Source organism: Varanus komodoensis, unplaced genomic scaffold (assembly GCF_004798865.1).
Source record: "Varanus komodoensis strain SLA01 unplaced genomic scaffold, ASM479886v1 scaffold10, whole genome shotgun sequence".
NCBI lineage: Eukaryota > Metazoa > Chordata > Lepidosauria > Squamata > Varanidae > Varanus > Varanus komodoensis.
Window position 1 is genome coordinate 24,124,338 of NW_025335269.1, and position 25,319 is coordinate 24,149,656.

Sequence of the window (25,319 nt, forward strand, 5' to 3'; positions counted from 1 at the left end):
GTCACTTGAGGTTCATATGGCCTCAGTGGTATGGGGTACCTTCTACTGCTTTTGGCTGGGGGTGGCAACCAGGGGTAGGGCCTTTTCTCTGGTGGCCTCCCATCTTTGGAACAACCTCCCTGCCATGACCCACCTGGTTCCAAATTTGCCATATTTTTGGCCCCAGGTTAAGACAACCTTCTTCGCAGAGCCTTTAAAGATCTCCCTTGTCATTCAGGGGCCTGACATGCTTAACCAGGTGCCTTTCTTGTGTTCTTGGCTGGGTCTTTTCTTACTGCCTTTTTATTGTCTTTCAATGCTCTTTTATGCTCTTTTAAATAGTTTTTAAAATCTTGTTCATGTTTTTTATCTATGGTATGTTATTGTTTTTATACTTTCTTCATTGTAAAACCATACAGAGAGCTTCACCTATGGGTGGTATAGAAATGAATTATTATTATTAGTAGTAGTAGTATTAAATATTATTAGCCAGGAAACAGTTGTTAAAACAGAGGAATGGCCCGCACTGCACCTGTTCAGACATGCAACTGCCAGAGCACCATGCTCATGCCCTGCTCTCCTGGAAGCACTGAGCCTGCCTCCAGCAAAACACCTCTGGGAGGTCTCTCAGTTGTCAAAGCCTCATCATGCTTTTCTGTGGCCAGCTGTGCTTTACTAGCTGCACAGTATTTACACTGCCGCTCTTCTCTTGTCGTTTTCTACAGCAAGTTTCTTGAGAGCACATGCACCGATCGTATACACCTACCAGCCTCGTATCTCGTACTTGCAATGTCTTAGCTAGCTCAGTGCATCTTTCACCAGGCAGGGATTGTATGTAAAACCCCCAAAGTTGTTTTAAGAAATCTGTGTTATTTAAATGCTGCTATTACCTGAAAGAGGTGCTGTCGATCTTGTGCAGGCAGCTGTTTTGCCAGTACTTCACAGGCTGCGGCTCCCACTGGGAATTAAATTGAGAACAAGGAAATGCAGCACATCAGTGAAAAATGAAAGCCTTTTTGTTCTTGTTGCTGTTTATCTACTGTGCTACCGAGCCTGCCTTACACAGAGGCATTCCCAACCTTTTGTGTGAATGCGTCAATAACTGTTTGCATGATATATGAAGCAACTGCAGTTCTTTTCTACAGCGTAGTGAATCTTCAGCTGTGTACAGATGTACCTCTGTTGAGAATCTGCACGCCATTTGGTGGTGGGGTAAATAGCAGAATTTCATTCAACAGCAACCATCTCTTCCTGTTTCTAACAGAATCCAGGCCTGTCAACTTGTTTTAGCTGGGGGTTCTGAGGAACACAGTTACCTTGGGGCCAAACCAGTAGAGCCCTATTGGCAAGTCCCCCCTGGACCTGCTCTTCCTCTTCACCCCAACAATTCAAGGAAACCAACTCAGCATCCTGCTGGATGCAGCCACTGGATTATCCCCATCCTTGCGACAGGTGAGCAGCTTTCAGCTAGCAAAGCAGAGTCTCAGATACATGGACAGGTGGGTTAACTGAACCCGATGCACATGAATGAGACTCCTGCTTCATTAGCAGTCCCAGTTTGTCAGCCAAGCTGGAGACCTCTTTTCATGCCTGCGTGTCCACCACCGTTGCTAACTGGGGACAACGTGGGAGAAGAAAACTGTGGTGCAAGCTGTCAGAGGATAGGCTCAGAACAGTTGTTAAGACAACTTGCTCTAGGAACAGTTAAGCCTCGGACTGAAAGGAGGATTAATTAATTGATTTAAAGCATTTCTCCCCAGCTGTTCAGACAAAAGAGGTACCCAGAACAGCTTACATAAGTTCTGTCAAAAACAAGCTGAACAAAAGAAAGCCTAGATAATCTTGGTTGTCAGTCTTAAAATCTAAAACACACAACACAAGAGGAAAAAAAAAGATGGGGATGGAAGAGAAAAACAAGCAAAGTGAGGCTCTGATCGTGGTGCAGCGGTTTTTATAACAACATGGTGGGATGAAGATCGTTCGGGGAGTGGAGGAACAGAGCTGATGGAGGGTGCTTTCTTCTCTTCCAGCTTTCCCTCAGTTGGCCACATTCTGAGAGAATGAATGGCCCCGGCCAGAGGACAGCTGAGGTGTACAGAATGTTTCCCACCATGTGGTCCATCTGCAGGTTGAAGGAAGGCCCTTTGTCCCTTAAGGGAGGAGCCTGATGGAGCTGAAGCTGGTCCTGCTTAACAGCTCTGCCTCTGCAACAGCTTGAAGGAAGGGCTTCCTTCCCCTCCCATCTTCTGCTGAGTTAGAAACAACTGACCGAATCACAAGTTCTAGGTTTTTGCTGTCCCTACACAGGTTGACTTTGAAAGGAGCAGCATCTGTGCTGGAGGGAAAAGATGCGTTTCAGCTTCTTTTGATCTGGAATTGTTAACGGTTACGATCAGGAAGGCAGAGTGTTAATGACTGCATCCCTTCACAGTCATTACTCTCTGCAGTCTTCCTACAGAATGGACATTTCTATGACTCCAAGTGAGCAATGGGCTAGAGAGAGTGCCTGGGGCTCTCTAGCAATCAGGCTAGATTTAGATGTTACAGAGGGATTGCTAGCCATATATTGAATGAAGTCAGTCATCCATTCTCCGTATCTCATACGTCCATTTTTCTACTCTGGTCATAAGGAGGTTATGGCAAGAGAACACCCAGATGTGTTAATCTTACTCTGGCAGGCCAAGCAGATCGAGCTAAAATGAACATTTGTTGGATCAGGTCCAAAGCCAGGTTCTTTGGCTACAGAAAGCCTTGAAAACAATCGAAACAGTATCCAAGCAAGACTGCAGAAACAGTCCTGCTCCATGTTCATTCAGGTGAAGCTGTAGAGGCAGAAAGCATGGTCAGGACTCAAGACAGGCCTACAGGGTGGCTTAATATATAGGGCCTCTTGATACATTATACATTTAAGTGACACCTCTATAATGTAAAGCCGGATTCTCCACCATGGTGCCCCTTGCTGCCAGTGTGAGTGTATGCCCCTCTTTTGGTGCCTGCCAAGCTGCCTGGCCCTGCTAAATTTTATTGCATTGCTTAAGATGTCTTTCTTTCTTTCTTTCTTTCTTTCTTTCTTTCTTTCTTTCTTTCTTTCTTTCGAGAGACTGGAATGATGGTTTATATTAATTAAGAGATGTTGCCATCCTGTGCCATCTTTATTTTGCCTGAATAAACTGGACTTGTGTTTGGAGTGTAAACCCCACTTCTGCCTAGCTTTTTGTTTCTTGTCCAAGTTAGTTTTCTTCCAGTCTTGCTCGTTTGCCTTCTGGGAAATGAGTGTTTTGGTCTTGCCATGCCCATCATGGCAGCCCTTTTGTGAGAGTGCTTATGATACCCACTCAAAATTCCAGTTGTGCCCAACTGGCCCCCAAAAATTTGGGGACTCCTGAGAAATGTGAATCTGACAATCATTTGTTTGAAAATATATGCATAGGTTCTTGAGAGTGTCCTATGGCACACCTGGATTTGGCCAGACCAGGAGTGGCATTAAATACCTGATTGCATTGGATGCATCTAGTCTTTCTTCTTCTAGAGAGCAACAGAAGGGGAGCAAAAATCAAGAACTATAGTACAGGGATGGATTTCCACTGGGGCAGCTTTAGGGCCATTGTTCATCACACTCTGAGCCAATGGCATGGTCTAAATAAGAGAGGGGGAGCCTGATTGATCCCTGGGGTCCCAGAAGGAGTCCAGAAGGCCAGATATGTCCAGCCCCTTTGCTGGATGGGCTGCTGAGTGGTAGGCAAAGGGCCTTGGCTAGAGTCTGGTTAATTGGCTCCTCCAAGCACCATGAAAGTGCCTGAGTACTTTGTGCTCACTGTGTGTGTCAGCCTGGTTGTGGAAGGTCCGGAAACTTGGACAGCACAGGGAAGGGAAGAAGTTCAGCTGGCTGAGCCATGGCTTCAAGAACACTCCTTGACTTGTGGCTCAGTTGCCCCTTCTCCCTTTTTGGTGCGTGAGGCTCTGGGGAAGGAGGTGAGGCTTTGGGAAATGGGGACAGCCCCATGTCAGGGTTTAAAAGCTGGTTGACTCAACTCAAAAGGTCAGCACCCTTGGGTATAACTCTAAAGACACATGGTGTAGCAACCTGACACTGTTATTTAAATTCATTAGGCACCTTAAAGGCAATCATGCATTTAACATTATGTCTAGTGTGGACCTTATTAATCTTTGCATAATACGTGACATCAGCCTAGCCTGCTTGATGTACCATATTTAACTGCTCATCTCATTTTGAAGAGCTTGTGTCCCTGTCCTACCATTATGGAACAAAGGGAAGTCTGTTTTTTTTGGAGGGAAGGCATGAGTGGTTGCTTCTACCCGCCTCTTTGGCCCCATCTTCCACTCTCTGCTCTTGCCTGCTGTAACATGCAGAACTTGTCTTCAAGCTGGAGAAACAGTGGGGTGTGAGAAAGTACCGCTATATTCCTTTCTGCAGTTGGGCATCAGTTGAAGATACGGCACATTTCTTTGGCTCACTTAGCTACAGATCATTTTGCTTGAGTAAAAAATGAGACACAGAGAGGGAGGGAGGGAGGGAGAGAGGGAGAGAGTTAACCTTTATTAACTCAAATGGCCAATGATGATGATAATGAGGATGTGAGCCTGTGAAACAGTTTGGCTGTCCTGTGAACTTACACAAAAGAGCTGATTGACAGCCAATGCTTTCAAGCAATGGATTCAGCCATGGATTTCTCCAAAACCCGTTGCATCCACCTCTTGCAAGCAGTGTTTTCTGCCTAAAAATGTGCAATCTAATGAAGCCACTACATTTGCAAAAATAAGACATTTGGCTTTGTTTTTGCTCACCTTCTTCTTGTTTTGAGTATTGAGGATTCATGTACTTGGGCTTTTTCCTGCAGTGATAAAAACAGTTATCGTGGCTCTGTTTGGACCAGCATTTTACAGCCATTTCACACAGTATTCTCCAGAAAAAGGTGTCTGCTGCAGTAAGATTTTGCTTTGTACTGGTAACCATCTTGCTAAGCTTAATTTAGTTGATGCAAACAACATTCTTTATATTTTTGGCTTAGTTTGGTTTAGTTTCTGTTTTAAGTAATTGCAAACAGACTGTGAAGATTTCTCTGCTAGGGTATAATTGCATCTTTCTACCTGTATCGATAGTTTGTTAAAGAGGCAGGAATACAGACACCCCCTGTTAGCTGACCTCATGGAAAACTTGCTAGCCTGCATTTTTGGGGACAGAGGGAACTCACAGTGACAACATAAGTTGAAGCTGTCACTCCAGAAGCTGTCACTCACCTCAGGCTCCTTCTCAGTGAGTCCCCTGAATATTTGAACCCTCTGCCAGAGAGATTCTATGGTTTGGCTATACAGCTGAGGTGGGACAGCATTCCTCCAAAAGCAGAGGCATGCTAGGGACAAAGGTTCAGGGCACAGCAACTCTGGCATGTGTGTGCATCTGTGCATTTTGTGTGTGCACAAATGAGCTCCCAGAGAATTGCAGATGATGGGTCAGTGGCCAAACAACCCAGCATCCACAATCTGGGCTCGTGCACCCTATCATGGCATCCTGATTTGTGCATTTATCATCAGAGAAGCAGCCAGACATGCTACTGATGCTTTTTTTAGCTTTAAAATATGTATTATTCTTTTCTTCTACAAACTGGTACTTATTCCCATGTAAATATCTTCGGCATCGGGGCAGCTGAAGCAAAACTGTACAGTATTTCATTTCTTGCAGCTTGGTGGTATTATGATTTGAGCAAGCTTAAAGAACCAATCTGTGAATGCACACAGTGTTTCGTTCTCTCTGCCTTCCCCTTTTTAATATAGGGGTTGGTAAAAAGTGGTCTTAGTTTGGTTTTGCTCTAACGTATCAGGAACATGGAGAGTTCTAAAAAACGGATAGGCAGTTGGGCAGCAGCAGGGAAAAAGCAGAACGCAGGCTTTTTTGTGCCCATATTCTGTGTCAGATCCTATCTCAGCAAGGATTGGCAGCAGCTCTTTGAGAATTCAGGCAAGCTGCTTTCCCAACCCTGCCCGGAAATGCCAAGAATTGAGCTCCGGCCCACTTGCATCCGAAGTGGCAGCTAGGAGGAAAGTGAGCTGTGTGTTTCACAATGGAAGTGGTACTCATGGCAGTCCAAGTCCACTCCACCACCCCTGAGGCCATGCAGCTCAGGGCTTAAAATCATCTAGCTGCACCTTTGTCCAAATCCACTTTGCACTGGCAGAAAAAAGGCACGCTGTAGTGATCCCTGTGCCCCAGAGGGAGGCCACCGCTGTAGCAGCCGTAGGGCAAAGGGAGAGGAACAGAGAGGTGCTGGAAGCTAGGGCTGCAGGAGCAGGGAAGGGAAGCCGCTGGAAATCCCACCCGCTTGCTCAAAGGCCAGTTTTCATCCGAGGATGTCAAGTTATGCCTGGCAAGAAGAGGCAGACACAAGATTTGCCTCTGAGGCCATAGTGCCTGCATGTAGGGTGCCACCTTCCCCGCAGCAGTTGCTCAGAGCCAAGCTACACATCACACTAATTGTGTAGCACCTGAGTGAGGTTTGTTGCACTTGCTGCCTCAGTGTGTCCTCTTTTTGGACTTTTCAGCTCTTCTCAGAGTTCTGAGAAGGGATGATTACCCCCCCCCCCCTCGACTGGGTTAAAAACAGAGGCGGGAGAGTCTAATTTGTAGCCAGTGGAGGATCTTTTCCCTCTTTTAATTTCTTTTCCATCAAATTAAAAGCATGATCCTATACAGGTTTAGAAAGAAAAATGGCCTGAAACACCATCTGATTTCATGGGTCTACCCATGAAACTAACATTTTATTTGGGGAAGAGTGTTTGGGAGAGGTTTTCATCCAACAGTTTTTTTGCAGACATAATAATAATAATAATAATAATAATAATAATAATAATAATAGGAGGATGGTGTTTTTTCCTTGCTCTGTTTATGAGCAAATGCTGTACTGGCAATTGGCGAAACTAATGAAAAAGAAATGGAATTCTGCCAGGATATAAGGGAAAAAAACCAAGAAATAAAATAAATAATCCCAAATGGAAAGATCTGTCATTCAAAGTGCTCAGATGGAAAATACCGGGCTTGGGTAGTGGAATGAACACAGTGTACATTTATCTGGAAGCAAGTTGTGCTTGATTATAGTGGGACTCATCCTGCCACACAGGACCTGACTGAATAAGAGCAAAACTCACGGGCTGATCTTGGGCCAGTTACCATCCTTCAGCTTAACCTACCCTGCATGGTTGTTGTTAGAATAAAACAGGAAGGGGAAGCACCCGTTAACATGGCCCTCTATGACACGGCATTTAAAGACATAGAAGGACAGTAAAAGGATTGCGGGGTTGCCCATCACAGGTGTTTAGATGCTGTCTTAGCTGTTTCTAAATTGTTTTCATGCTTTTGCATTCTAGAAATTTTGATGGTGCTTTATTGTCTCTTTTATGAATTGTTGTAAACCATCCAGACTGCTTTGGCTACTAGGCAGTAAAGAAATGATATAGTGATAGTATTAATAGTGATGATGATGATAAAAATAATAAAGGGAGCAGTGTATGTACATGTGGGGGTTAAAATTGCACCCCCATACTATGCTCAAAAAGAAAGGAGTGATAGAAAGCATGCTATTCTTAATTTTAACCTGAAATACATGCATACACACACACACACACACACAAAGGATGAAAGAGATGTTTCTTCTCTGGTGGATGCTTGGCATCCCCTCTGCTGCAACCCATTTTATTTTTTCTTCTGTGGAGAAAAAAAAACCCCACCACCAACCAGGCAAGCTTCTCTCTCCAGCCCTCAGCCATGCCGCAGTTGCGGGAGAAGCTGGCTGCTTTTCCTTGCTGACTTTTAACACAGCTTACTTTTACTGCTGCTGAAATCAAAGCACCAGAGCCACTGAAAGCCACTTACTGGAGGAGGGGAAGTGCCACGTGCGCTCCGAAGTGTGCCAGGCTCCTTTCCAAAAGCCACTGTGCAGAGGGAGGCTGGGCTCACCCCTTTCTTTCCCTCGGTGGTATTTACCCAGGGTCAGTATTCACGAAAACAGTGGCAACCTTGGGGTGATTCGGGATGTTTGCTGGGCAGCCACAAACTCCGGCTCCACAGCAGCGAATCCTAAGACAACCATGAATGTAACCCAAAGGGAAAGAGGCCTTGCTCTTTGGCCCATCCTCACCTGAGCTTGAATTCACAGGTTCTGGAGATGTGGTCTTCTCTCCCTCCCTCCCTCCCTCCCTCCCTCCCTCTCTCTCTCTCTCTCTCTCTTTCTCTCTCTCTGGGGAAACCCATCAAGTCCAGTAGTGCCCCAGACTTTAGCAGTCCTAGAGTGGTGGTGGGTCTTTAGATGGCCATGGGTGCTATCTCAGGGATGAAACTCACTCTTGCTCTTCCTTTTCCCCTCCTACCTTCCATTCCACACTTTACAACTGCGTCTACATTCTGGATGTGTTAATGCTTCAACAAAATTGTGTACCGATGCTAATAGGAAAATGACAATTTTTTCATGTGTAGTTCCACATGTTAAACACAAATCATAGCTCTGTCTTGATGACTGAAATAAAATGGAGCTTGCTTCTGCTGCCTTTACCATCTGCTCCACTCTGGGAACTTTTATTTTTATTTATTTTTTGCAGGGGGTGCATTTCCCTGGCCTGTGGGAACTTTGGCCATGGTCCAGCCCAAATCTTAGCACTGGTAATCCTCCCCCCCCCACTCCATTTTTTATAAGCTTTAGCAATTCTTATTTAGACAAGATGCTTTTTATCCTTCTTGCTGGGTCTTAGCTAAGATATTTTTTTTTTTTTGGTGTTGTTTTTCTTTCTCTTGTATATCACTGTGTATTTTGAAATCTTTACTTTCTCATTTTGCAAAGGGTGGGTTAAAAGATCTATTGTCATCATCATCATCATCATCTCATTTCATTTCTATACTGTCCAATAGCCAAAGCGCTCTGGGAAGTTTAGAACAATCCAAATCTAAACAATAGAAAATAAAAAGAATGTTTATTGGGAAGAATTTCCCATTGGGATTTAAATTCTGGTAAGCCCAGAAGTAAGTGAGGTAAGTGAGGCTGGAAAGTGAGGCTCAGTTCTGAGTCAAAATGAACAGGATTGCATTAACTTTGCCTGGTATTTCTAAGTCTTTTTTCCCTCAACTTCTGTGTTGAGCATTCTGGTATACTAAATATGATTTCCGTTCACGCACTACCAGGAGAAAGTACCTGTGCAACATCCATAATCTACAATTCAAAATATTTGCATCTTACCTTTCATTGGGTACTTCTAATATCCACACATTTCCTGACACATTTGGTAACTAGAACAACATCAATGTTGCTGTATCTTATACATTTATTTATACAATTAAATAAATCACATGAACGATTGGTAAAGAAATAAATGAGCCATTCAGCTAAACTCCGAGGCATCATAACCTTGTGGGTAAAAACAAGATTTTACTATAGCCAGTTAAAATGATCAAAATATTTTGAAAAGCAACTTCAGTCCTATCATCCAAAAATGATTTACAGAGCAATCTTAATTCATTTTTACACAGCAGTATGGGCCCAAATTCTCGGCTTCTTAACACTACCAATTCAAAGTAGTCTTGTGGCTATTCGAATTTTCATTACTGCTTTTCCTCATAAGATAAACAATGCTGGGGAAAAACATAGGAAGGTTACAAATGGAAGCAAACTTAATCTGGTTTCCTTGTAAAATTCTATGAGCAGGGCCTGGAAATAGCTCAAGAAAAGCTTGGTCTGGCAGAATCACAAGTGCCTCCACATTCCACAAGGCTTTCCCTCTGACAAAGATGTGCAGAAATCTACAAACCTACTCACACTTACCTGGACTGAGCTGTTAAGGTATTTGAGCAATGGAATATTTACTTCACAGGCCTGCCAATCGCAGTGGCAAGATTATTTTCAGCCTTCTCGTATGCTTGAGGAGAATTTCATACAACAGAAAGATACAGGTGCTGATTAGGTGATGACCTAATGAGAGAGTAGGGCAGAAAGCTGCATTTCTCCCCTGTCCCTTGTCCTTGCAAAGTTTCTATGGGAACATTTAGGACCCCCTAGATCCTCTTCTGGGACACCTGGGTGATTTCCCCCCTCCTTTTTTATTTGACTTGAAAAATGTAAGCTCAGGATCTGTATTAAGATTCCTGCCCCCCACCACCCGCCGCCAGCTGTACAGTCCTTTAGGCTTCCTACTGGCCAGTTCGATTAGCCGAGTGTTGATGCTGTCAGCTATTTGATAAAATAGAAGCTGCCGTGACTTGACATAAATGAATATTTCATGGAGGCTGTTTTCGACATGGCGGCTGGCCAGAGTTCACCTAGAAACCACCTGCCCAGCAAAGGCTTTCATAACCCCTAGAAACTGTTATTGCATGGCAGAAAAGGATGTCATGGCATGAATAATAAGCGGTTGTTTTGGGAGAAGGGCTTGCTCTGAGAGTTGCTGATGTGCCTCACCATTTTGCAGCAGCTGCAGTCCCCGAGACAAGCCCAAATTAGTTTTGCATCCAGCTAGTTTGGAAACGAGCCCTTGCTTTATATGTGCGCCTGTGTGCCCCTTTGTACGGCATTCATCAAACCCACACGGCTGCAAATGAACCCCAACAGTGTCCAGGTAACTGTGGTCTCTCGTCTCCTGGTGTGTTTTGTCTGTGATCGGTAATAGAAGCATACCGGTGGGCACGTCACAAACAAAGAGACTGAAACCCTGAAACATCAGCCAGGAGTTAAATGAAGTTAAAGGCTTTCTGTGGCTTCCAAAGGGGAAAGGACGTAGCACCTCTCCCTGTGCGCCCTCTTTTTAAACAGCATTGCAGTTTATTGAGTTGTCATGTCAGAACTGTGTGTGGCAATTGACATAGCAATAAGACTGTGGCTTTTCTCCATTTAGGAGGGTAAGAGGACTCTGAACAGGGGCCAACAGACAGTTTTATGGACAAAAGGCCAACACACACTGGGTGTCAAAACTTTCTTCAGAGCCAGAGCCCTCCTGCGTTCTGTTCCTGAGGACAATCTAGACTGAAGCCCTTTTTGTGTATCAGGAAGTGCCGTGGTGGCATTTATGCAAATGCATTTACCACTGCTGGGGCACATGCTCCCGAACACAACACTGCTTGCACTGTGTTGAAAATGTGATCTCATATCACATCCAAATGGAGTTGTGGAGAAGCAGGAGGAGCTGGAAAAGAGATGTTTGCAGGGAGGAGAAGAGGGGGAAGGCACTTCACTTTTCCCGCCATCTATTAAGTTCATGCATGGGTGCAAAGAAGTGGATTTAAACAAAATAAGGGACATGTGTTGGCAGGTGGTGAACGGTCGGGTGGGGAAAGCTTTTTCGGATTGGGAAGGTAACAGGGATGGAAGAGGAGGACTGTAGTTTCCTCCAGCTCCGATTTTGATCTCTGGCCCTAGATCTAGGCCGGAGAAGAATTAGGGCTTGCAAAGTTCTCCCTCATGTTTATTTCTTGAGCCTGATCCAGGAGAACCTCACCAGCATCCAACCTCGGAATTATCCCAGAGGAAGGCTGTCGATACAATGGGAGCTTGGTTTATTTCAACACTGGTTTATTTCAAAACCTATCTCTAGTTATGGAAAAACGTTGGGGATAGACGTCGTTCTGTGCACACAGTAGCAAGGAATGCAGCTGCCCTGTCTCTCTCTTCTGCCACAGAATTTGTTTTCTCTGCTGACCAGTGGAAAGAGAAGTAAACAATTCTTTCCTCTTTGCATGTTAAGCCCATGTAAAAAACTGCTAAAACACCTATAGTATCTGGGTTCTGCCAACAAAATAATCTTATCTCCTTCCCCTGCCCTTTCCAAGAAAACATTCTCATTAAACTGTGTGAATCTGTAGCATCTAGTAATTCAGGGTAGAGGAGAAAATCATTCCATCCAAATCTTTACATAAACATAACCCAATTTGCACTGTTGAATTTATATGCAAACCAGAGCATACTTGCATGTGAAAATCCACACACTTCAGGTGTCATCTGCAACTCATAAAACATGTATATTATGGAAAAAGTATGCACAAAAATAGGTATATTGGGGAACAGTACACATTGTATTACATATTCTCTATATGTACCAGCCCAATCACTGAGGCCCTCCCACTGATGAAGTGAGTGAGGAGATGGCAAGAAAGAGGGTCTTTTCAATCATAGCACCCCAACTTTGAAGCTCAATCCTGCTGGAGGTTTGAATAGCACCCACTCTTCTTTCTTTTAGAGGCCAACTAAAGACATTTTTGTTCCGTTGTTATTTTGACAAATGAATTGTTGGTTGTGATCATTAATGATGATTTTAAAGATTTTATATTATGCTTTAGTCTGCCTTTATGATTCAATCCATTTATGCTAGTTATTGATATTATGTTTTAATTGGTTCATGTATATTATGGATTGTATTGTGTTGTAAGCTGCCCAGGAAGTCTATGGCTAAAGGGGTGGCATATAAATCAAATAAATTGTATTAGGGAGAACGTTTCTTGATAAAAGTGCACACCTTAAAAAAGTGCATACAAAGATGCTTATATGTGAAGTGCATGCATATATGTGTACAGTTTTGAGTGGGAAATTTACAAAAGGACGCAGAAGTGAGTCAAACCCAACCTACGGTTGGGAAAAGAAGCAAGTCAGTGAAACTTAAATGGAAAAATCCACCCATCCTTACTGGCAGCAGGTATGTATATATAAATCATTTGACAGTAGACACAAACCCAGCCATCACTGGGGAGACTTGCCTGGTGAACTGTCTATCAGCACTAATGACAGCTTCAAAGCTGTTTCTCCACTGACCTTCTCTGTCTTTCTTTTGGAAAAGTAAAATAAATGTAAGCTTGGGAAGATAAGGCTTTATTTGGCAAAACATCATTCATCACTGATCTCTTTCCCCATGCTGAACTGGAGAGGGATGGAGGGAGAATTACAGGAGAAAAGCATATGCTTAACATGCAGTATTGTGCTTTCCTTACCTGACTATTCTACTAGGTGTTTAGATTTTTAAAAAAACAAAACAAAGCCAAGCTGCGGTTAATAAATAAGGCTTTATTTTCTAAATCTGTCAAGAATCCTGACTTTGATAGCTATTCGATTTTGAATAAGCAGAATGTGAGCTTTTTCATTTTGCTTCTTTGCTGCCTGGCCATGGCAAAAATAATGGGCTGGTTTTAAAATCAATAAAAATGAATTAAACAGAGATTGTCAGGAGAGCGGGAGGGATGTAGGCGTTGTCCATCAAAGTTCTTTCCTAAACAGTTCAAGCAAGGACTAAATGCATACTTCAGTTTGCTTTGGCTGTTCTTGAAGTGGAGTAACTTACCATAAATTATGCAGAGAAATGTTCCCAAAGGCTGGATAGATAAGGCCCTGAAGCCCCAAGTAAAAGGACATTTGACATCTTGATGCTTCTGGCTGAACTGGTGCACACAACAAGGGGCATCCGGAAGACTGACAAACAGTTTAAGTGTGCAGCTGTGCATCTGATCTGTTTATATCCTGGCACTGTACCCCGTCAGGATGAATGTGAAAGGCACTTCCCCACATTAAAATCTTGATGTTCATAAAAAGCTAATGCACCAACTTAAAATGCTAATACTGTGAAGCCTGATTATTTATGCTGCTGGCTCTCTACATGCAGGGAGATCATGATGTGGGTGCTTTTCCAAACCAGGGACCTCTTTCTTAGATGCATCCCACAGTGGTACCATCCCATGAGAGGACTGCAGCATGCCAGAAATGGTGGCTGAGCCAATAGTTTTCAGAAGACATTTTTCGGAGACAGTTTTCCAGCTCTTTCTCTTTATATGTCCTTGAATATTTTCCTTTTGTGTTTTTTGTGGCAGCTGCTGTTGCCTTCCAAATCTCAATCTTTTTCTAATGGCATGGGGCATTAGCTCAGTCATCAATTCAAAGAGAGACTGCAGCCAAGGAATTTGAGGAAGACTGCAATTTGGAAGGGCAGCAATGAAGGAACTAGAAAAGATCATCAAATGGAAGGATGTCTCACTGGAGACCAAGGCCAAAATCATTCACACCACGGTATTCATGATCACTATGTATGGTGTGAAAACTGGACAGTGAAGAAAGCTGACAAGAAGAAAACTGATGCATTCAAAAGATGGTTCTGAAGGAGAGCTTTGCGAGTGCCCTGGACTGACAGAAAGACAGACGAGCAGGTCCTAGATCAAACCAAGCCAGAGCTTTCCTTAGAAGCAAAAATGACAAAACTGAGGCTGTCATATTTGAACACATCATGAGATGGCAAGACGCCCTGGAGAAGACCACCATGCAAAGGAAAGTCGAAGGCAGAAGAAGAAAAGGAAGAACAATCAAGGGATGGATTGATTCCACGAAACGTGCTCCAGCCTTGAACGTAGGACATCTAAGCAGGGAGGTCATGGAGAGGACATTTTTGAGGGCTTTCATTCATAGCTTTGTCATAAGTTGGAGATGATCTGACAGCACAGAACAACAACACCACTGTAGCATAGTGACCAGGTTGCCAGTCTAGTCTCTGCTCGGACTTGCAGTGGCAGCCAGAAACATGAAAAGCATCTCATAGCAAAAGCGGCAGCAGCAGCAGCAGCAGCAGGAGCTGTGGTTCTGTCATTCCTAATGGTGAGCCCCATGCCAAGAACTCTTGGAGAATGCCCCTTCTCCCTAGAAAAATTTGGAGCAATGGCATCCCAAGGTTCTCAGCTTCCAAGTGGATGAAGGATTTCAAGGGGCTATTTATGCAGAGTTCCAGTGGAAACAATATGTTTAGATCTGTTCTCAAAAACAGTTATCTGATATTCTGGAAAAGACAACACAAGATAACCCCCTCCCAACCCACCACTCTTAATGCCCCCCTGACTCTGAGCAATTGTCTCATTTTGCTAGGGTGCTCTCTTGTGAACATTTGAAATCCTGCAGATGGTGGTAGTGAAATCATTAAATCTCTGGAATGATACATCTTCCAAAAGATTAGCTCCCTAATTAGCTCTTTTGCTACTGAAGCAAGCTGAGCAGGAGATACTTAGCTTAAACTTTATAAACAAAGCAGCATTGCAACACATCTCAATATAGAAAGCTGCATTACCTCTGGTTGCACTGTTTGCCCACCTAGCCCTTGACTGCCTCCTCTGACTGGTAGCAACTTTCGCCTGTTCCTTGAAGGAGGAGGATCTTTCACATCTCCTGCTACCTCATCTTTGTTTAGTTGCAGTTGCCAGGATCCAGCCTGGGACCTTCTGCATATTAAGTGGTGATAGCGAACCATGGTTCCTTCCCAATGATTTTAGGCACAAAGAAAGGTGGACTGATTGGGAAGCAGAGAATTCGGAGGTCGTCAGATTTGTTTGTACTTGTTGGCAAATAAGCAAGCACAACTGATGGAGGCTGGAAGTCGTAGGGATTTTGGAATATGATGCATACAGGGACACCTGTGTGAGTACCTACCTGGCCTCCTACAGATCTTGATTTTTAAAATTTTAACGGTGTTTTTAAACAAAAACAATTAATTGGGAGGGCAGCATGCTGCAATGTAGAGTGGCAGCTTCCAGTTCCACACCATCTTTATTTGAAAGAATGGCCATGAGCATTACCAGTTTGCCTTCTGTGAAATGGACACTTCACTGGCGGTCAAATACGTGATTTGCAAGCACAGCTCAGATCCCAGTTCTACTCTGTACTCAATTTATTGATCAAGTTTCTACAATCCAGAGCCACATCAGTTTGCTTTCTGTGAAATGGGCATTCAAGCAGAACATTATGGGCTCTAAAAGTGCTATTGTATTTCACTGCACAGACCCCCTTGGGCAAGTTGGTTTTCTTTTAGATGCATTAATTTGTTTCCTGGAAAAAAGGTGTTTTGTGACCCGTCACATCAATGGCAGTCATTGGTGAAGAGACAAGCTCTTGCATGGTAGCCATTTTGTGACAAAGCACATAACACCCCTCCCCATGTTAGATGTGCCCACTGGCCCAACAGGCTGGGGACCCCAATATAATTAATGGCTGCAATATACTGATTCAGTTAATTAATCCTGACAACGTGTGGCACTCTTATGAGTCAAGCCCCATCTCCTCCCAAAATTCTTCTCCAGCTCAGGGTGCAACGTAAGATTTTTCTGCACACAGGAGGAAGTCAACAACCCAAAGATGGCTCTCCTGTCAGCGTGTGTGCAGAAAGGGATGCTGATGACTGTGAAACTAACCAGACAGGTCTGAAATAGGTAAGACAGTTCCATGCTGCATGACCCATCTAAAAAATCGGGCCACCTGCCAACTTCCAGCATCTGTACTGCTTTAACAAGGTATACCTCATCTCAGCTGATGACTGCACATCAGGAGCCACTGGGATCTGGAGGCTGCTGCCCCAGGAGGTGAGCCGACTGAATATCTTAGTAAAGAACCCTCAAGCCTTGGCCTGACACCACCATCCAGGCCGGCTAATGGATCCTCCTGGGAAGGAAGGAGTGTAAGAGAACTTCCTATTTCAGTTAGCCTTGCTTAAGCAGCAAGGTCTATCTGCCTTCATGACTCTTTTCTTGTTCTTTGGTTCTGGTTTGCTTGTCGATCTGGTTTATCTGGTCCGGCTTACTTTCTGGTCCTGAACGCCGGCTTGGTTCCCCCAGACTGCTACCCACCATCCAGCCCAGAAACCATACAACTTCCAGTCTGCATAAACTGATTAACATGTCCTGCATTCCAATCTGGTGATCATATACACTGATATATTACACACTGCCCCATAATTACATGCTGTTAGTACTATGGCTTACTTTAAAGAATGCAGAGCTGCCTTCTATTCAGCTCTTTCTCTGTTGGTCTATTGGGAGCCTCTGGGTAGGAAGCATTAGAAATTTAATCTCGGAGAAGTGAATGAGGGACAGAAAGTGTTAGTGTGATGGGAGGCAAGGTAAAACAGCGGCGTTCTTATAGTGTGGGGGATCAAACATCCTTTCAAGTTGTTCTTGATCCTGCTTAAGGATCGGATTCCTAAGTGCTTCAGGTTAGCAACTGAGTTGTTCTTCAGGCATGCTGAGTGCAGAGTGACTGGGAGAGCTTGGGAGCTTTGCCTCTGTGTCCTAAAAGCCCTTTTTGCAGCAGGCTGGCTTGGGCATTGAATGTGCACAGCCGTGAGGAGCACCACGTGTGCCAGGCAACATGATCTATTGGTAAATGTGGTGGTGGAGCCATTAGGCCATGCTGAGTCATTGTGCGGTGTGCTGCTCTTTTCCTTTGTGTGCTCCACCCACACAACTGGCCGTTTCTTTGAAACACTGCAGTGTGATCCCAGATGTGTCTAGTTAGGGTAAGCCCCATTGAGCAATGAGACTTATTCCCAAGGAAATGTGGATGCAGATTCAGCCATTTCCAGACTGAACACTGGCAGTAGCTAAAGAAATGGTATTGGATGGGTGCACACAATGCTATTTATTTCATTATAGGAAAAGGTTGTGAAGGTAATGCAGCTATTCCATTTGAATGAAAAGAGAAAATGGGCTGGGGAACAACAGAAGAAGACCTTTCCCCCACATGATCCTCCTACAACAACAGAAGATGGTATGTAGAAGGGGGCTGAACTTTTCTAGAAGCTCTTGGGGGACTACATTGCAGTGGTGGATAAAGGCAGAAGGGGCACTGCTGGGTTTACCAGTCAGGGATAACTTTAAGCTCTGGTGATGTCACTAAGCCTAAGGAGAGGTATCTCAATCTTAGGAGAGGTATCTAAAGGGGATGTGATCTTGAGGAGTGGAGGGGACTTGGCCCCTGAGGCTTAATGTAGAGCAGTCCTGGTCTGCAAAGTTGCTTCTTGAGTTTTTCTCTTCCATTGTAAATAGACATGGACTTTCCACACTTTGGTAGGTACAACGTTTGTGAACATGTGTGTACGAACATAATGTAGCCATATTTGGAGAGGGCTAACACAGTGAAAAGCTCAAATACTTTGGCCACCTAATGAGAAAAGAGGACACATTGGAGAAGACCCTGATGCTGGGAAGGATTGAAGGCAAAAGGAGAAGGGGACAGCAGGGGATGAGATGGTTGGATTGTATCATCGAAACAATGAACATGAATTTGAGCAGGCTCCAGGAGGCAGTGGAGGACAGGGGAACTTGGTGTGCTTTGGTCCACGGGGTCACAAAGCATCGGACATGACTTAACGACCGAACAACAACACCACCACAGTGAGCTGAAGCCAGCGATGAAGGACTTGTGACTCTCCAGCTGTTGATGCTCCATCCTACCTGTCCCAGCTAGCTAGATTCTTGGTCAGGGATGACAGAAACTGTAGTCCACAAACTCCCCATCCAGAGAATGCAGAATTTTAGCACAGCACTTATTTATTGATTGATTTTAAATCATTTAAAATATTCTTTTGCACACATGCTAGTTCACAGACCTGTTATTATTAAAATGTAGACGAAAAAGCATTTGAATGCACATTTTAAAACCCACTTTAAAGAAAACCATGCTGCTAAGTGACCATGACTGAAAAAGTGGTTGTGAAAGCATGCCAAAAAGGAAAGTAGTCTGACTGTAGGATTTTGCCAGCTGGAATGGCATTGTCCACATCAAAACCACACCACTTAAAACAGATGGCAAACCATTCTTATGTACATCTGCAGGGATTGCCCTGCTTTTCCTTTCTTTCCAGTAGGCTTGGATTTAGTGAGCTCTGAAAATAAATGAAAGAATCATGGGAAAAAGCCAGGAGGACAATGATATGGTTATGACATCATGGAGATGCCTCCTAAAAGGCGAATGAATAAAGAATGGCTCTCGCCAAATAAATGTCTGTTGTGCAGAAGTGCCCTCACTGACATCTGGCTGAGATGGGAAGAGAATGAAAGAATAGCACCGAGACTCCTAGAACCAAGCTAGGGATCCACTGGAGCAAAGCCAACATCTGGATGTTTGGCAGGGCTGGTCCAGGACATTTGACTGTCTGAAGCAAAAGAGAAGATGGCTCCCCACTTCATTTACAGGTGAAGGTCTCTGTGGAATAGTGGATAATTTCCTCTATCACATTTGAGGGCAGCTGGGAAGTTTAGGGGACAGAAGTATGCCATGTTACACACTCTTGTTTCTCAATGGAAGGAAACAGCCAGGGGCATATCAGGAGAAATGGATGGTGTTTGCTGGTTCTGCACCTCAGCAACTTCTACTGGGAACTGTTGCCTCATTCTGTCTATTGCTAATGTTTTTCCTGCCTGATGGGACAATGACCATGCAGCCTAAATCACAGAGGACAATCCTTTCCTTGAAGGGCTGCCCAGTCCAAGCCTGATTTTGTCCTCTTCTTTTGGTTATGCGTTTCCATTTTTGTTGTTATAAACAGATCTGCTAGCAAACAGTCTGGCCTGACTTGGAGACATTTATAACCAAGGCAAGCCTGGAGAAAGCCTATGATATGGGCTATTGACTGAAAAAATGTCAGACTGTCTTCCCCACCGACTTGTCTAACCAGCCCCTTTGACTTGTGTGGAAAAGAGATCACATTGTTCAACTGTGTCTGACATTAGAATGACATGACGACCCCTTGGCACAGACTGTGGGGGCTGGTCTGCTGAGCTGCTTGCTTGGGTTTATAAAACTCGAGGAAGATCAAGACATTTCAGAAAGCTGTCCTTCAGTTACTGTTTTCAAAAATGTACCGTGCAATTGGATTCCCATTGTCAGCTGTGCTGGCTAGGGCAACGGTAGGCCGTGCACCGGAGGTGCCTGAATTATTCAGAGGAAATATTACACTGTTAATGCTGACAACATGCATTATTATATTTAGGTTATCTGCTTGTGCTCATCTCTCCAAATAGATGTGCGAGGAGATTCACGTCCTCCTTAAAAAAGTCTCAGCCTGCAAGAATAAACCTGCATCTTGCCACAACAGCTCCAAGAGGGAGAGGGAGAGGGAGAAAGGGAGAAAGAAAGGGAGAAAGGGAGAAAGAGAGAGAGAGAGAGAGAGAGAGAGAGAGAGAGAGAGAGAGAGAGAGAAAGAAAGAAATCCTGCTTTATGCTAGGCAGGCAATCTTGTCTTAATCTCATCTGCAAGGCTTTGATAAAAAGAGAACAATTTATCATCCACATTGTGGATACTGCCCATAGTGACACAGGACACACTATATTGCCGAACGGTCACTTTTAAAGCTGCGGGGATTAAATCCTGATTTAATCAGACCTATTTTTGTTTTGTTTTCCTTTTCATTTTCTGAGCCTTTCTGGTTCTTAATCGGAAGTGCCAAAGAGCAAAATGCAACATACTCCCGCTTTTCATAGCTTCTTGTATGTTTTATATACTAGTTTCTTTAAAAGACTGGCACATAATAGCAATGAAAGAGATTGGGAGGTTTCTTTGCCTCCACCCCGAAGAAACAACAGTGAGAGAAAGCCTAGGCTGGTCAGCAGAGTGCTTTTGTTTGTGTCAAGTTGCCTTGCTGGAAAATGCAGTCGCTTCTTGTTTGCTTCCTCTCTATTTTGTGTGAGAATAATAGCCTAGTTGACTTCACTGGAAATGGAGTGTAAAATGAACATCTTCTGGATTTCAAGAAAAGTATCAGGCAGATGGATGATAATCTTTTGCAAAACCAGCACTAAACTGAGAAGCCATTTCCAGGCTTTGCATTATGATAAGACTTTCTCACTCACTTGTACATGTAGAGGGCTTCATTTGGTTGCAGCTCACCTGAAACAGCCCCCAAAGTAGGGTAATTATTTGTGAGTTGCAAACAAAATGGAAATGCATCACCAAAAATGAGGACAAAAGAGGACACTGTATGCCATTAAATTTTCATATGACACGAATTTAGAAAGAATCACTATAATTTCAATATAAATAAAGTACATTGCACCGCAAGGTAGAACACTTTTCCTGGAGATTTGCATGCCTTGCTAAGTCTGTTGGCCAGGTGCTGCCGATGAGCAACTTGAAGGCCCAGCTGTTTCTTCCCATGGATCTTTATGTTAAGGCCAGCCCTGGATTTGGACAGTCCTTTGAAAAAAGACAGTCCTCAGGCAGCCCTTCACAGAGAGGACTGTCTCCTGTAAAAGAGGATATGTGGCCATGCTGCTGCATTCCAGGCCAAAGCTTGGAATAGATGGGAATGATAATCAAGATGACTGCTTTGAATATGCACAGATGGCCGGTATTGATGCTCAGCCAGGGCTAAAAGGAGGAGCTTCCAGGAAAAAAAAGGATTGATTCAACATCCATTACTCTAATTTTTAAAAACTGAGAACTGGTGCAGCTTATGCATGCAAACAGATAAACTCCACAAAGTGGTCAGTTATGCTCCAGCAAAGCAAAATGACAAAGATGTGGGACTGCGTAGCCTGGGCCTACACTAATGAATATGTCTAGATGCACTTTTGGAAATAATTACTATGATTTAAATAGAGATACTTTACATCTCACCCTAATGGGGATGTATGTGGCCATGTAACCTGTCTTTCTTGCTCAATCCACTGTCCAGGACAGGGCTAGCTGTGGATGGTCAGATTCTGGTCCCTGCTCTGTCCTCTTAGGGTTCTCTATCTTTAAACAGGGCTTGAATCAGATACCCCTTCAAACAGAGGGCAGGCTTCTGCAAAATAGGGTATTAATTTGGCCTAGTAATGAAATAAAATTGAACTATAAGGCAAGGAAATGATTGTTCATTTCTTAGTCATACAATCAGGGTTACATATGAACTGAGTCCTCTTGAGATGGTTCACATTCATTTGTCATCATGTACGTGTAGTTAAGCTGGCCTAGGTGCCACCTGGACAGTCTAAAATTCATTGCAGGAGTCTAATACAGAGTCCTCTCAGCTGCAGCCCCAATACTTGGAACTGATTGCTGAAGTCAATCCTCAAAGTGCTGCATTTACATGGCCACAAGATATGGGAGGATATGTGCTTCTGAAATAAACAAATATCTATCACTTGAAATGGAAGTATAGACTTTTCATTTAAGTCAGGAAACAGTGGTCTTTTATGAGAAAGCATTACTATGCCTTAAGTTAGGTCCTAACACCCTTTTTTATTTTCTGGAATTTTAAAATATGTTAATCGGTTTTAATATGCCTTTCAGATGAGATGATTGTGGCTGTAGTATTTATAATAGGTGCACTTAGAGGACAATGGAAACCATTCTGTCTGAAGCAGCTTTGTTAAAAAGTGAGCTTTATTCTCATGATATACCTTGCTTACTACTTCTGAGTGAATATTGAAATCATCAGCTATTGAGCATGCTGTATGAGTGGAGGTATGTATGATGCATAAATGCATGTTATTATGTGAAGGAATCTCCTCTGCATGCCTCAAGAATTAGATGGAAAACAGCAGTGCTTATGCCCATATTCTTCTTCTTCTTCAGTTTCCCAGACTAATTCTTCCCCCTGACAACTGTTGGGAAAAGGTTGTTTGCTTTAGATTAAAATGGCCCATTAGGACAGTAGCGAAAAAACAATAAAATAAAGGCATTTTACTGCAATGGGTCTGGTTATATAGGCTTTTCTACATGTTTTATATCTCTGGGTTGCTTTTGTTTCTATTCTCTTGGGTTTTACATTGATCTGTAATGAATATCTCCCCATGGCCTGCGACCTTGGCAGCATTTGCCAAGTCATTGTATTGCTCCTGAACATTACCCACCTCCAATCTCGCCGTGCAATGAATGTGTGAAGATGGAACAAGGATCAGAGTAAAGAAGTAGAGAGGCTTTAGCAAAATCCAGTCTGCAAGCAGTCAATGCAATGGGACAGCTCACCTGAGCACGACTAATAGGGCAAGCTCTGCCATGATGCAGAGTGAGGCCGTCGCCTCAGGCGGCAGATGCCCAGGGTTAGGCGGGCGGCAACAGTGACCCCATCAATGGTTTCTCCTGATGCTCCTTCACCACTTCCCTCTGTTGCATGTGTGTGAGCTACAACAACTATCTTGTTCCTCCTAGCCCGCTAGGAGGGAAGTAAGATTCTGCTGCCATCTAGCCGGCTTCTGTACCTGGAACTGAAGGATTATCTCCCTTCCGTATGTGTCCCTTGAAATGGCCTAGTGTTGCTCAGTTGGACAACAGAATCCACCAGGCATCCACCAGGCTTCTTCCCTTTTGCCTGTAGGAGCCACAAAATCTGAACTACCCAAAGGGAACGGTTAGGGAAGCAAAGGGGAGAAGCCAGACAAAATTCAGTGGCATGTTTCTTAAGCTATTACATTAAGCTATTATAACTGTGGGAGATATTTCAAGGATTCCAGGTCTGATAATAAACTATTAGATAAATTAAATTTGCTGCAGATATGCAGTCCTTAGTTTGGGGAAGAGGACTCTGCCCCAGTGCAAGCTTTCCAGCCACCTGGGGTGAGCAAGCACACGCACTGCAACTGCAGTGTGTCTGCCCGGCCTTTCCCGTGCATGCCGCCATGTTGGGCCTGAACCCCTTCCTTTTTCACTGCCATGTCACACCCCCTTCCTTACCTCACTGCGCTCTAAGGGTGAAGGCAGAAGAGATTTTGGAGAGCCACCCAGATTAAAATGCATGGCTCGGAGGGGATCCTTCTTCAGAGTTAGGCATGGGAGGGCTGTCCCAGGAGAAGCACCGGGGTCCCTTTCTCGCAATTCCAAATGGCTTCTGTTCCAAATGCCATTTCCTCGGCTTAGCCAGCTCTCCACAGTGCAGCTGCTTCAGAGAGCCCCACTGGCCACTCTCTTGTAGTAGCAAATGGCTTGGTGGGGCAGCAACTGGCAGAGTTCTCTGGAGCAACCACTGGAGGTGGTAACGCCCCCACCAGCCTGGGGTGGGGTGGGGTCACAATTCACCACCTCTTCGGCATCACCCAGTCTCCTGGGAGGGCCAGCCCTGGCATGATGAAGGCCAGTTAAGAGGAGATGCTTTACATGCAGAGGGTCCCCAGTTCAGTCCCTAGCACAGGGCTGGGGAACCATTTTGTTTCCAGGGCAGCCTACTGTTTCCATCAGAGAGCCTTCTGGGAATCATCAGAGGGCCTCATGCCAGTGGTGAGAAGCTTCCCCCCAGAAATCAGTGGGGTTAAAGATTAAGAGGGTGAGGCCACCCACAATCTCTCTTTTACAGTGTGTTGTCTCTCTCACATCCCTGTCACCTAGCATAAGCCCGTTTGTGCTTAGCACCACACACATTGATCTTCACACAGGGCACACACATTTGCAGACAAGTATTCATCAATAGTCAAACCAACAAACGGAATCAGACAGACATTCCCCACCCACCAAAAAGTTCCCCTCAAGCAGCCATCAGGCTTTTAGAAAGCCCCCATAAGTACCTTATCTAGCAAGCGTGTGTGTCCGTGTGTGTGGTGTGTACATGTGTGCATATTGGCACACATTTGCATACGGGGAGTGCAGAATTAGATAACATCATCAGTAAAGTTGAATACTGCATAAACCAGCCTGCCCTAACCTGGGGGCTGGTCAGGCTGATTGGGGATGATGGGAGCTGTACTGTAGCACTTCTAGAGGTGATAGGTTGGGAAAGGCTAGTAGAAGCAATAATAGCTTCAGGGGAAGTCCTATAAAACAATCAGAAAGAAGGATGAAGCATGGCCAGAAGTCAAATAATGGATGATAAAACGTGACACAGGCAAGTCAAGGCAATGTGTGTAGAGGTGAATCAGTAGCGGCCAGAGAGGCATCGTGGATACAGTGTTGGTCTGGGAGTTGGGGGATCCAGGTTCTAGTCCTCACTCAGCCATGCAGCTCCCTGGGTGACTTTGGGTCAGTCACAGGCTCTCAGCCTAACCTACCTTACAGGATTGTTGTAAAGATAACATGGAGAGGGGAATCTTGCAATCTGGTCTGGGTTCTTTGTATATTAGGTAATAAAGATAATAGATAGATAGATAGATAGATAGATAGATAGATAGATAGATACTGGTTTCCAGGGTCATTTGCAGAAGCCAAACTGAACAGCTTTATTTACTGTGCCTCTTCCATGATATTTTTGGCATTTCAAATGAATCTATTAGCAATTAGCATCCATTTTCATTCCTGGTGTCAATGTTGTTATTGTAAAAAGAAGCTTCTGATTACAAATGAAAACACAAGCCAACTATATTGCAAGGCTAATCTAAGATTTAAAGGGTTTTTTTTAAAAAAAGAAAGAAATAAAGCAACTCTTAATTTTCATCTTCCTCTCCCTCCATAGCCTCCCTATGTCATCTGGGGATCACTGGATTATTTGGAATCCCAGCTCCAAGGTCCTGTGACCTCAGCCCTGTGACTTCAAAAACTGTTGGGAAAATTCAGATAAATCCTGGCAGAAAAAGGTTGCTTATGGGTCTATGTTATAAAATGCCTGCACTCCTTTCTCAGGATGCATCCAAAAATTCCAAGACAGGTTACTG